The sequence below is a fragment of the Zalophus californianus genome, chromosome 8, assembly GCF_009762305.2.
Source record: "Zalophus californianus isolate mZalCal1 chromosome 8, mZalCal1.pri.v2, whole genome shotgun sequence".
Classification (NCBI taxonomy): Eukaryota; Metazoa; Chordata; class Mammalia; order Carnivora; family Otariidae; genus Zalophus; species Zalophus californianus.
The window spans coordinates 84397614-84410698 of record NC_045602.1 but is presented as its reverse complement, the minus strand read 5'-3'; the positions used below and the strand labels follow the sequence as shown (position 1 = coordinate 84410698).

The 13085-nt window shown below is 44.4% G+C and overlaps 1 protein-coding gene across 2 annotated transcripts in view; it reads right to left on the bottom strand.

Annotated features, from left to right (window-relative positions):
• Window positions 1-12856, bottom strand: part of GPR45 (G protein-coupled receptor 45) — an 84585-nt gene extending 71729 nt beyond the window's left edge. For both annotated transcript variants that reach the window (XM_027620634.2, XM_027620633.2), the window contains exon 1: window positions 12684-12856. The gene's annotated coding sequence lies outside the window, so the exon portion shown is untranslated. The remainder of the gene's footprint in view (window positions 1-12683) is intronic.
• Window positions 12857-13085: the final 229 nt, after the last annotated feature.

Genomic DNA, 13085 nt, shown 5'->3' with positions numbered 1-13085 from the left:
CTTTTTTTACTGTTGTTTTCTGGTTTTGATATCAGGGTAATAATAAATTCATAAAAAGAACTGGGAAGTGTTCCCTTCTCTTCTCTTTTCTGGAAGACATTGGCCTCTAAGCCTTTCTTTCATTCTTTCGTTCTTTCTTCTATTTTCTCCATTATTCAGATCGGGGAATATGTATTTCCTTATCTTCAAGTTCACTGATTCTCTCCTCTTTCTTCCATTTTGATTTTAAGTGCATCCACTGAGATTTGTCTTTTATTTCTAGTGTTTTTTAGTTCTAAAATTTCCATTTCATTTTTATTTATATCTTCTATTTCTTCATTGAGATTTTCTTCTTTGTCATCTGTGTCAAATGTGTTCAGAATTGTTCAGCCATTTTTATGACGACTGGTTTAAAATCCTTGTCAGGTAATTCTAAGATATGTCTCAGTGTAGGCAAATGTTGCTTGATTTCTTTCACCCAAGTTGAGATTGTTTTTTTGGTTCTTTGTATTATGAGTGATTTTTGATTGAAGCCTAGATGTTCTGAGCATGATGTTATGAGACTCTGAGATATAAGAGGCAGACGAAATTCAGGGAACTCAGCACCATGCCATTCTTCAAGTTCTGTGATCCCTAGTGGAACTTGCCCTTTCTCTCCACTTTTCAGTCTTCTTGTATTTGTTTTATAAGTAGCGTCCAGTGAGTTTTAGCTCTACTTAGTAGAAAAGGATAGTTACTTATACTCTATCTTTCTGGAAGCAGAAACTCAAATTTTTTTAAAGATTTATTTACTTATCTATTTATTTGAGAGAGTGACAGAGAGAACACAAAAGGGGGTAGGGGCAGAGGGAGAAGCAGACTCCTCATTGAGCGGGGAGCCAATGCAGGACTTGATCCTGGGACCCCGGGATCATGACCTGAGCTGAAGGCAGTCGCTTAACCAACTGAGCCACCCAGGTGCCCAAAAACTCATATTTCTTTTAACTAAGCCATCTTTCTCCTTGTTTTAAGAGTCAGTTTGGCTCCTTCATTTCCCTCCACTTCCAATACTGGAACAATATTTGAAGATTCCACCCCCTCACTACTCCCTGAGTTAAAAGTATAGTCCTTTCCATGTTCCATGTCTTTGTCCTGTTCAGAAACTGCTCATTATCTCTTGCTTGAATTATTTAAATGGCTTCCTAATTAGTCTCTAAACTGACATCTCTCCCTTTCTTCCAGTCTCTACTATTCTATAGATTGTGGCCAGGTTTATTTCCTTAGGCATAAATCATTGTGCTTTCTTTCTCTTCCTCCATGACCTTAGATAGCTCATCAGTGGCTACTTAGTAAAACTCAATCCTTAGCTTGGGGTTCAAAGCTATCTATGTTATGGCTCATCTTTCTGTTGACAGCCTTATCATTCTCTGCTCTCGCACACAATCTGATGCTGCAGCACAAGGCAGCATCCCTTGCTTGGAAAACTTTAGAGATATATCCACCACACTTGTCATGAAATCAGTTTTGGAAACATTCTAGATCAAAGCTTTCCTGCCCTTCCAGATCCTAGACATGTGTTGTGCATTTTGACCCTGGGCCTTCACTCATACTTTCCCTCTGCTTGGAATGCCACCACCCACCCCCCCCACTGCCACCCACTCCGGTCAGTGCCCACTGCCTCAAGGAAACCTCTCTTGATCACTCAAGTCAGAACTAATACCTTCTCCCAACAGCTATGGTCTTTTGCTCACATCTCTCTTTAAACATATTTTCAGTCCGGGGTGCCTGGGTGGCTCAGTTGGTTAAGCATTCAGCTCTTGGTTTTGGCTCAGGTCATGATCTCAGGGTCATGAGATTAAGCCCTGCATTGGGCTCCACACTTGTCGTAGAGCCTGCTTAAGATTCTCTTTCTCTTTCCCTCTGCGCCTCCCCCTGCCCTCTCTCTCTCAAACAAAACAAAACAAAACAAAACAAAACAAAACAAAACATATTTTCAATCCATCTCATAGCTACAAGACAGAATGCATGGTTTTTTCAGAGTCTCTCCTTTTGTGCAAAACCAGGCCTTCTTGGCTTATTAGTCCAAGGAGGAAAGCAAGCCCATCAGTGGAGGGTAAGACTGGAGCTGGCTTTATCAGGAAGCAGGGGGAATGTCAGTGAAACATTTGCTTAGTTCTGGAAAATGTGCCAATTTCAGGAGATTCTGTTCTGTCCTGGGCTTCTCTGGAGGTCCAGGAAAGGAAACTTTAGAGGTATATCTACCACGCTTGTCATGAAATCAGTTTTGGAAATGTTCTAGATCAAAGCTTCCCTGCCCTTCACTAACTCTACCTATCACGTCTACAAGCTGGACAGTTCATCCTTTGGGGTGCTGGTGCTTTCTCAGTATAGGGGGTAGTGGCTGCAAAAGGAGCAAGGGAAAATAGAAACTGCTTAAGTCTTAGTTCTGCCCTTTACTAGCCAGGTAAACTCTGGACATATTATTTAGCTTCTTTGTACCTCACGTTCTTCATCTGCAAAACGAGGATAATTATAGAACCTACAGAGAATCACATAAAAATGCTTAGAACCGTATTTGGCACTCCAAAAATGTTAGCAATGACCACTTTTAATGTCTTCCACCCAAGTACCTTGAAGAGTAGAATATTTGTGAGACCTGGGACAATACCGCAAAGTAGCCTGTATTTGCTTGAAATTTCTTTTGGGCATTCATGTTAAATATTTCTGCAAGTTTTGCACTCCCCTCCATTCATAGAACTTATTCGTTGAGTTTGTGTTCATATCTGGCTATTTATTCTGCAAAAATATTTAAGAAAAAGGAATACTCTAGAAAGAAAGATAATTCTATGTGATAGCCTTGGCACAGGGCAGAGCCTCTCAATGACACATTGCTAAAGGTTTAGGTGCACAGTCCCAGCAGGCTTTGCTTGCGCCAAAGACACAGAAGACTGAAACCCAGACCAGCACCATAAAGTGTGCCTCACTGATGTGTTCTGTGTGGGGCCTATGAAGCCTCTATACTCTTCTTTACTGACTCTCCCTACACTGAGATTCACAACCTCAACCCCTCTTTCCTCATTTGGGGGAGCTGGCCCCTTGTTGGGTGTGTGGAATGTAAGCAATGTGAGCATGGAGATAAAAATCTTGGCTTGTATTTCCTGGGCTATGATAATCAATAAAATAGGGCAGAAGAGAGCTATAATCTAATGCACTATATTACTGTAATTAGAGCTTCATGCATAGAGCTCTCTCCCGCCCCTCCTCCAAAATAATGAAACCGTTTAAAATAAATATTTGTGACTTTATTCTCCATCATGTGGTGTTCAGTGATTGGGTAATTATGGTAACAGCATACAGTTAGTGGATGTTGAGTTCAGAATGTAAGAAAAAAGATTTGGGGGGAAAACACACACACAAGGGATAAAACCATAGAACTGTAGCACTGTGGAACTGAGAGGCATCCTGGCAATTGTGTACCCTACACCGCACTCACAAGAGAAGAAAAACAAAAGAGACTCAGAGACTGCAAATGTAAGAAGCTTAGGCAGAGGTGGAGCTAGAACTAGAACCCAGCTTCCTCTCTCTTGTTCAATATTTGTTTCAACTGACCTGTTGTCTCTGTGAAACCACATGAGACAGAATATTCTAGAAAGCTTTCCACATGGCAAGTAGACTCTGCCCCCCACAACTGCTGAGGTAGAGGACAACATTTCTGTGACTTAAGCTGTTGTCTGTCCTTTCATTGTCTGTGGACTCTGAAAAGTCATGGCCACCGAATGTCAACAGCAACCAGCCCTGAACATTTGAAACATTTTTTGTATTATCCATTTTCTTCCTTTGATGTAGCAGAGAGGAAAAATCAGCAAGTGCACAAGCTAAGATTTTGTTTAACTTCCTCTTGATGAGGTTAATTGTTTATTTTCAGTTAGATTTTATTTCTGTTATTACATTGGGAACATCAGATAAATAGTCAACTTTCTCATAAGAATGTTTACATTTCTTAGTCCTGTGCTGCATGTAAGAAATTCAGGAAAAGTCAATGCTTTTTGTAATGAAGGCGCAGGGATTTCCCCCCAAAAAACAAGCTAAGGGTTTGCTTGGAACAAAAAGGAAATGGACTCCAGACTGCAGATGTGTAACGGGTCCAGAGTGACACAAACATGCACCATTTTCCCTCTGATGTGTTGAACATAAACACAATCATAGCCAAGTCCCCCACATGCCCTTCCCTCTCCTCTTCTCCTCCCTCCTGTAGAAAAGGAGAGACTAATGTAGCCAGAGGGAAGGCATAAGCTCATCCCTGCCACTAATCGCCACTGACTCTGTCATTTGCTACTCAACCCCAGAAAACCCACACCGAGGGCCTGGGGTAAAGGGTGTTCCTCCTTCCTATCCTGTCCAGTCACCATCCAGCAACACATGTGCCCTGCCACTGCTAAGCCCAACCTGAATGAGGTGGACATGGAAACTCCTTCTCTGCCAATGACGGGAATGCGCACCACCCCGGAAAGAGCAGAGCCAGTCACTGGTGGTCACTGGGCAGGAAGCAGCAAGGCAGTTGGGAGACATTCTCTATAGAAGATTCATGCCGCTACATCCACAGAGAGATACAGATGCTACTAAGAAGCAAATTTCTCATCAAAGATAATGTTCTCTATGTTCTTTTTTGCTCCAATTCCAACCCTCCATGAACCCTGAAATGTAGCTGGGGCTCATATGTCTTCATTAACAGAGTCATTCAGATGTCAGGGTGAGATTAGGACGATGTCAAGATGGTCACCGAGACCAAGGACATAAACATGAGAAGACCCCTCTTTGTGGGCACCTCTGCCTTCTCCTTAGGGCCATCGGATGGTGCCACCAGCACGTGGCCCGGTATGGGAGGTGGGTGCACCCAGGTGACATACTATGGCCATATGCATTTGCACAGTACTTTCCCAACACGAAGTGTTTTGTCAGTCAAAGTTCTGTTGACTGTCCAGTGGTAGGGCAGCTGCCATTGTCTTCACTCACTTGTGAGGAATCTGAAGCCCTAGGAGGCCAGCACACAGTCTCAGCCAGCACATAGAAAAGACTAGACTTATATGTGCTAAATTTCTGAAGGCTGCTCTGTTCCAGACAGTCGACACAACCTTACCTAATTGGTTTTCTTATCTTTAAAATGGGTTTAAGAATGGCACCTCCCTCATACAGTGTCATAAGGATTAAATAAAATAACATCACAGAAATGTTTAGCATGGTGCCTGACACACAGGAAGTCTTCAAATTAAGGGTTAGTGGGTCCCTATAACATCCTTACAAGTGTCTGTTATAATCTCCACCTTACAAATTAGGAGACTGAGGCACATTAAGGAAAATTACTCAGTTAACCAGCATGGTAGGTGGCCTAGTAAGGCCTCAGATGCAGATCTGTATGACTCCAAAAGCTTTCCAATCAAGAACACAATGACTCCAGAGCTTGGGTTGCTGGTTGCCAAGTTCTGTGCACTTTCCAAGACCTGTTCATCCCAATTTGAGACCATCTCCTACAGAAAGTGTTGTGACCTGGTTTGACAAGCAAACACAAAGCCTTCTGCCTCAGAAAATACATAACGGTTTGTCATCGTTCATGCAGACATCCAAGCATCATGTTCCATGAAGACTTTGATGACATCAACGAAGAAGCCCTCACCAGAGTCCCCAGAGGGGGCTAAGCACTTCTGAAGTAGAGTCGAGAGTCTGAAGCCAATAATTAATATGAAAGTTGAAAGACTGTTCTAATCAGCATTTCTATGACTTCAAAAATTCTTTGTCTTTATAATTTCCAACTCAGTTCCTTTTTTTGATAAAATGTCAAGTAGATACAACAAAAAATTGAAAAAAAAAAACCCCAACCCTTTCTTATAACTATGGCTCCTCACATGCAGTAGGAGTTCCACAAACATACAATGTATGAATAAACTGATTATGAATGAATGCGTCTATTTTCTTCTTGTGATTGGCTCAAAGAGCCAGTTTTACAGGGGTTGACTAAAAAACTACATCCCTGAGAGATCACAAGTGTCCAGTAATGCTTTGCTAAACAGCCCACTGACTACATTTTAGACACCTCTGATGCAAGGATGTCCCCCGCAAACGTGGCCAGAGACTCATGGGTGTGCTAGAGCATGCAGCACTCACACCTGCTTTATAAGCATTCAACCTGAGCTTGAGTAGGAGGGCGCCCACACTCCTGCCGGGACCCACAGCACGGGCAGGGAACACACCATCCTTGGGTGTTATATCCATGAGGCACCATTGGCTGGGGACTGGCCAGTTCTGATCCCTTTCCACCTACTTGATGATTCTTCAAAAGAATCAACATATTAACAAGATCAACAGGCTGACAGCTCTGCGACATGACACACGTTTTGTTGGGAGCTCCATTACTGAGAAGTTCTCAAGTGAAAAGAACTGCTCTCATTGGAACACCTGAGTCAGCGCCTTTGGCTCTGTGGTCTCGACAGGGAACATTTCTCCTCCCTCCTCTGTAAAGTGGCGATAGCAATACTACTTAAACGGAACCCATGTGCACAGAAAAAGTTTGTGAGAGCACTTTGTAAACAACAGAGAGATAAGCTGGCCAATCTCCAAAGATCATTACCACCAACAGAGGGGCAGAAGAAAGCTCACTGTGTGCAACTGGATGGCCTGTGGCTTGGAAAGAAAAATAGCTCATGATATATTCTCAACAGCTAGTAACTAGTAACTTCAAATTGCTTTTATGCACCCCATTCCCAGATATATTGAATTGGACTTGCCCCAAAGTTAGTTATTTGTGTCCCTGCCACCTTCACAGTTGTTTTGCCACAGACAGCTGCATCTTGCCTGTGTTATAATTTACCTAATATTTCTCTTCACATCGAATTTAGATTAACTTTATTGCTGCACATTTTCATCTTGTTTTAAGTCAATAAATCACAGGTTTGACATGCTGGTAATACGTGCTTCTATGCTGCATACCATATATGGGGACACACCGTATTAAGTAAAAGATCATTGCATTGCTTAATCCAGACAGGAGGACAAAAGGGAGCCCACCGAAACCTTGTGTGAGTTGGTATAAGGAATGACTTGGATGTCCCCAAAGCTGAGCAAAAGAGCAGTCCTAACACACTGAAAAGCAACTTCAAACTCTAATCCATTATCTATCCACATATAATAAGGATTATTTAGGTTCCTATAGCACTTTACAGTTTTAACAACATATTCATGATCATTTTACATGGGGTCGCGACCCCAAATGTGGCAGTGGGTGGGGTGGCCGATACCATCCTTTCACACAAGGGGCTCAGGGGATGTTAGGGGATTTGTATGAGATCACATTAGAATTAAGGAACAGCACCAGTAATGTCTCTGTCTTCAGCACATTTCACTGTACCCTCCTCAGGGGGAACAATATTTTTACAAGGACTGCTTTTCCCTCTTTAGGCAGGACAACTCTCTCATGCTATTTTTTTTTTTATCCATCTGCTCTTCTACCTGCATAACCATTTATCCATCCATCTATCCACTAATTCATCCAGCCAGGCACCCATCTACCCACTTATCCATCCATCCATCCATCCATCCACTGATCCACCAACTACTTAACCACTTCCCCATCCATCCATCCATCCATCCACTCAATATTTGGGGACCTTCTTTGTGCTTGTCACTCACTATGCAGAGCACTGGAACTACCAGTTTTTATTCTTATAAAATGAAGAGTGTTCATTGTGAACTGGGATGGCAATAAGAGTAATATCTGCATCAATTTCTTCTGATTTGAAAATCTACCACAGATTTTCCCTGACGGTAGCAAAACATAGTAATATGCTCTACTTCTTCCTGTCAAATGAAAGAAAAATACTTGGGAGTGGGACAACAAAAGAAACAGGAAAAGACCTGGTTAATAAGAGTCCTCTCCTCCATAAGTACATTGGAAGTACAATAATTATGGTTATGTTGTTGGATCACTTTAGATGAAAAGGCACACTTCCAGTTACTTCACATGAGTATGAAGTCCAAATAATTAGAAATATATCCCTGATAGAGTCTTGGAACTTTCTGGAAGAACTAATTCAAGCATCTACGTATTTTCTCAGCTGCCATTCAGAGTCAAGACTCACTTATCTTCATGATTGCACTCTATTTTGGAATTTAATTCCTCCATTTCAGAGTTGAGGACAGCAAATCAATGATCAATGATGCAGGTGGCCTAACATATTGAGAGCCCCTAAAGGGATGTGTCTCAAAGCAGATAAAAATAGAACTCCAAAAATCATGTAGAACAGAGTGAGACAAAATAGGAATCTATTATCAACTACTATATAAAAGAAAGAAAAAATTCAACCCTGCAAAAAAATAAATAAAACATTGGAAATTTCCAAATAAAAAATAAAACTAAACTTGAACACTCCTGTTAAAATTTTTTGAATTTATCCCAAACAACAGTAACTTCAACGAAATTGTTTTCATCACACTTTCCCATCACTGATGACTTCCTTATCAATGAATGCAGTAGAGCAATGGTTCTCAAACCTCAGTGTACATCAGAATCACCTAGAAGCCTGGTTAAAACACAGCTGGCTGGGACCCACTCTCAGAGTTTCAGATTCAGTAGTCTGGGGTGGAACTCAAGAACGTGTCTTTCTAGGGGCGACTGGGTGGCTCAGTCAGTTAAGCGTCTATGTTTGGCTCAGGTCATGATCCCAGGGTCCTGGGATCGAGCCCCACATTGGGCTCCCTGCTCCGCGGGCAGCCTGCTTCTCACTCTCCCACTCCCCCTGCTTGTGTTCCCTCTCTCGCTGTGTCTCTCTCTGTCAAATAAATAAATAAAATCTTTTTTTGAAAAAAGTGTCTTTTTAAATTCCTGGGTAATGGTGCTGCTGTGGTTAGTCTGGGGACCCCACTCTGAGAAGCACCACAACAGACCACCTCTAGTCCTCATGTTACTTTTCAGCAGTGTGTGACACTGGGGACCATTCCCCAGACCTCTGAATGCCACACTTCTCTTGCTTTCCCAGCCATCTCTCCTCTTCTGCATTTTAGAATACTAGTGTTCCTTGGGATGCTATGCTAGGCTTCTCTGTCCTTTCACTAAAATCTTCCTGAGCAACCTCATTCACTCTGAAGACTTTAGTTAACCATGTACATCTGGCAGACCCCGGGCTGCAGCTCCAGCCTGATACAATGTGAGCTTCATAAGGGCGCAGCGCATTGTCTTGTTCACAGTGTCCAGAGCGTGTCTGGCATATAGAATGTGCCCCATAATTACCTGTTACGACTTCCTAGTAGATATTTCTACCTGAATGTCCCACTGGCTAGCTGGCAACTGACATTAAATGTATTTGGAAAGAAATACTCAAAGAAGGGTATTATACAAACTAGATTCGCTCCCTGAATTTCCAACGGTACCATCATCTACCCATTCTGTAAGATCTAAAAAATCAATGGGTCATCCTTGAATCCTTGCACGTCAGACACCAGGTTGTGCTGATTTTACTTTCTAAATCTCTTTCAGGTCCATCCATTCCCCGCCCCCGCCATTCCCATTGCCACTGCCTCATCAAAGCCACCCCAGCCTCCCACCCTGTCCCTCCTATAATCTCATACCACGTAGTCGGCTGAGAGATCGGATCTCATTCTGTGCACTTGTGACTAAAGCCTGTCCAGAGACTCTCCTTGCCCTTAGAGCAAAGTCCCACCCTCCTCATGGCCTTAGTCTTTCTGGCTGGGACCCTACAGCTTCTCCAGCTCTATCTCAATGTGCTTCTCCCCAGCCCTGTACTTCCGTCCTCCCCGACTTATTTGTGTTCCTAGAACACTCCATGTGCTCTCATTTCTGAACCATGGCTCATGATATTCCTTCCACGTGGAAGAATCTTTCCTTTTCATCCCCCTGCATGTGTTAGCTGACTACCTTCTACTCATTTCTCAGATCCCAACAGAAATATTCACATCCTCCAAAAAGCCTTAGCTTCCCCTCTCATAAAAACAAAACAAAACATCCCCCAAAACTGGGATATGGCTTGCCTTGAGTTCCTATGACCTTCTGTATCTGCATAGACAGTATTACCCTTGCTTGTTTAATTATTGGCCTTATTTGCTCTCCAGGGGAAGGCTCACGTCTGTGTCGTGCTGGGCCCAGGGCCTGGACTTGGTCATATTTGCTGAAGGAATAGGCCAACCAGATTTAACAGGGGGAAAAGTAAAAGAAATTATTTTTCTATGTTGAGAGCAGTCAGAGGAGCACTATGTCTGGGATGGGCAGGGGTGAACACTTGAGGATGACGGAAATATTTTGTACTTTGTTCTGGGTGGTGGTAATATGAGGGTATACATACATAAAAATTCATCAAGCTATACACTGAAGAGTGGTGCATTTTACATATGTAAAGCATACTTCAATAAAATAAATGAATTATTTTTAAATTATGAATTGAATTTATTGAATTTTAAGAATTTTAATAATTCATATGGGGATATAAAAATTCATATGAGTTAAAACAATTTATGTGGGATATAACACTAGAATTTAGTAACAACCCAAGGCACAGAAGTTCCTAAAGATGCTAATTATTCCCCTAAGATCCAGAACAGAAATATGGTGAGGTGCTTTGTTTGGTTTTTTTGTTTTTTGTTTTTTTTTTTAGAGAAGGGGAGAGAGAGGGGTGGGGAGGACCAGGGGGAAAGGGAGAGAGAGAATCCCAGGCAGGCTCCACGCTCAGTGCAGAGCCCCACATCATGACCTGAGCTGAAATCAAGAGTTGGTCACTTAACCACTGAGCCACCCAGGCGCCCCTTCCTTAAGTCTGTTCTAAAAATGTAATTGCTTTAGATTGACTACACCTTACTTAAATTTGGGGCCCTAAAATATTTTTAGGGGAAAGAGATGATTTCAAAGTCATTCTCCCCAGAATCACATCTACTCTTTAAAAACCCCATTTCACAGGGGCACCTGGGTAGTGCAGTTGGTTGAGTACCCAAATCTTGGTTTCCGCTCAGGTCATGCTCAGGGTGGTGATCTCAGGGTCATGAGATTGAGCCCCAGGTCAAGCTCCACATTGAGCCCCCCAGTTGGGCTCTGCGCTCAGCCTGGAGTCTGCTTAGGACTCTCTCTTTCTCCCTCTGCTGCTCCCCACCTCCCTCTCTCTCTCAAATAAATAAACTTAAAAAAAATCCATTTCACAACTTAGAGAGGTTTGAGTTAATGATATATAATCATATTTCAACATTTAAGGTATCTTAATTTGGGCAGTGACAACTGCAGCTCAACTGGGTCCACATTATTTTCAATATTATCACTTTTTCTCCAAGTAGGAACAGGACACAGGGTAAACCATACCATGGGATTCATTACCCTGTTTCAAAGGAACGTTGCCATAATACTGACAGTTCCAAGCATGTCAAGCCCTTTAGGATTGTCTAGTTGTCTTTCTTAGACTAGACCGTAAAATATGGAAAGTTCGAGATTCATTTTCTAGCTCATAGGCAAAAATACAGAGCGTTTAGGATCTTGTGTTCTGCAAGTTACTTTTCATAAGAAGATCTCTGTGCTTTGTCATGCTGGGCTTCCTAACAGCCCCTCGGGCTTGGCTGATCTGTGCTCTGACTGCTCAGCAGTCCTTTGGAGCAGGTAAATGCCAGTTTTGAAACATCAACAATTAAAACATTCTTCAGGTAGGGTGAAAAGCACCCGGAAGACGCAACATGCATCCAAAAATAATGACATCTACAGCCACTAACCACTAAAAGAGCACTTTCTACACTTTAGACAAAAAGTCATTGCCTTCTGCCCTCTGGGATGATTTTTCTACGAACGTACCTGGTTTGCTTCTGTTCTTGGTATTTTAGTCAAAGTTTCATTTTCCTTATGCCTCTCTTTGCTACTGGTATTCTGACACTCATAAATCAAAGGAGAGAAGAATTTAAAAGTCTTGATTATTTAATTTAGTGAAGACATTACTTTATCATCACGATCATCATTATTCCCAAGTGAGAGAAAAAATTTTCTTTAAATATACAAAACCTTTTCCAACACCAGAGTAGAAAAACTGAAAGCTTGCCAGCCATCGAAGGCTGCCTGTGGGCAAGGGAGCACCACCGTAGTCCTTTTCCTGATGGGAAAGCCGAGGTAGCTAACTGGCAAAGGAAAGAGGACCGAATGCCCCACCGCACAGGTACTTATCCCTAATTTGGGGGCACTCTGTCGCGGTTTCAAAGTATCACCCAGGAAAAGCAAATACTCTGATAAAGTTGATTTTACCCGGGGAAATGAGAGGGGAGGGGAGGTCGGGAGCCGCCGGGATGGGCAACGGGCAGAGATGGGGATGGAGATGGTGATGGTGATGGTGGTGATGGTGACGGTGGAGGCTATGGTGGTGGTGATGATGATGGTAATGATGGTGACGTTCGCCGGGTCCTCTCCCGTTTCTCCATCACTGCCTGTCTTCTCTGCCTCCTCCGTTCCCGCGTGGCCTCTGCCCCGAGAAACACAGCCGCCAGGATTGGCACCCAAGCCGCACGTCCTCGGGCTCAAGGCTGCGGCGCCCGGCACCCCGGCACCCCCGGCACCCCGCCGCACCCCCCGCGCCCGCAGCGCCTCGTAGGGCGCGCACTGGCCCGGCTCCCCGCCCGTCCGGCCCCGCAGCCCCGCGGGGAGCACCCGCACTCCCCGGCCCGCTCCCCGCCGAACCCCAGCGGCCCGGGCCGCGGTCACTTACGCCAGCGCTGGGCCCCGCCGCCCCGCGGCCCCGAGACAAAGGCTGCACGGCCGCTGCGCCGCCGGCTGCTCCTCCAGCCGCCGCTGCCGGGGACCCGGAGGAGGCGAGGGGGAGGGGACAGCGGGGAGGGACGGCGGGGAGGGGCCCCCGGCTGCAGCGGCCCAGACCCCGCTCCTGCCTCCCCTCTCCCCCCCCCCCCCCGGCCCCGCCGCCCTCCGGGGCGCCGTCCTCTCCCGGTCCTCCGCCCGAAAACCTCCCCCAAGGTACCGGGGTACCGCCCCCTCGGGGGGGGGCGCGGAGTGGGAGGAAGAGGAAGGGAGGCGCGCGCGCGCGCGCCCGCGTGTCTGTGTGTGCGTGTGTGTGTGTTCCCTCTTCCCAGTCATGATCCTCTCCATCCACCCC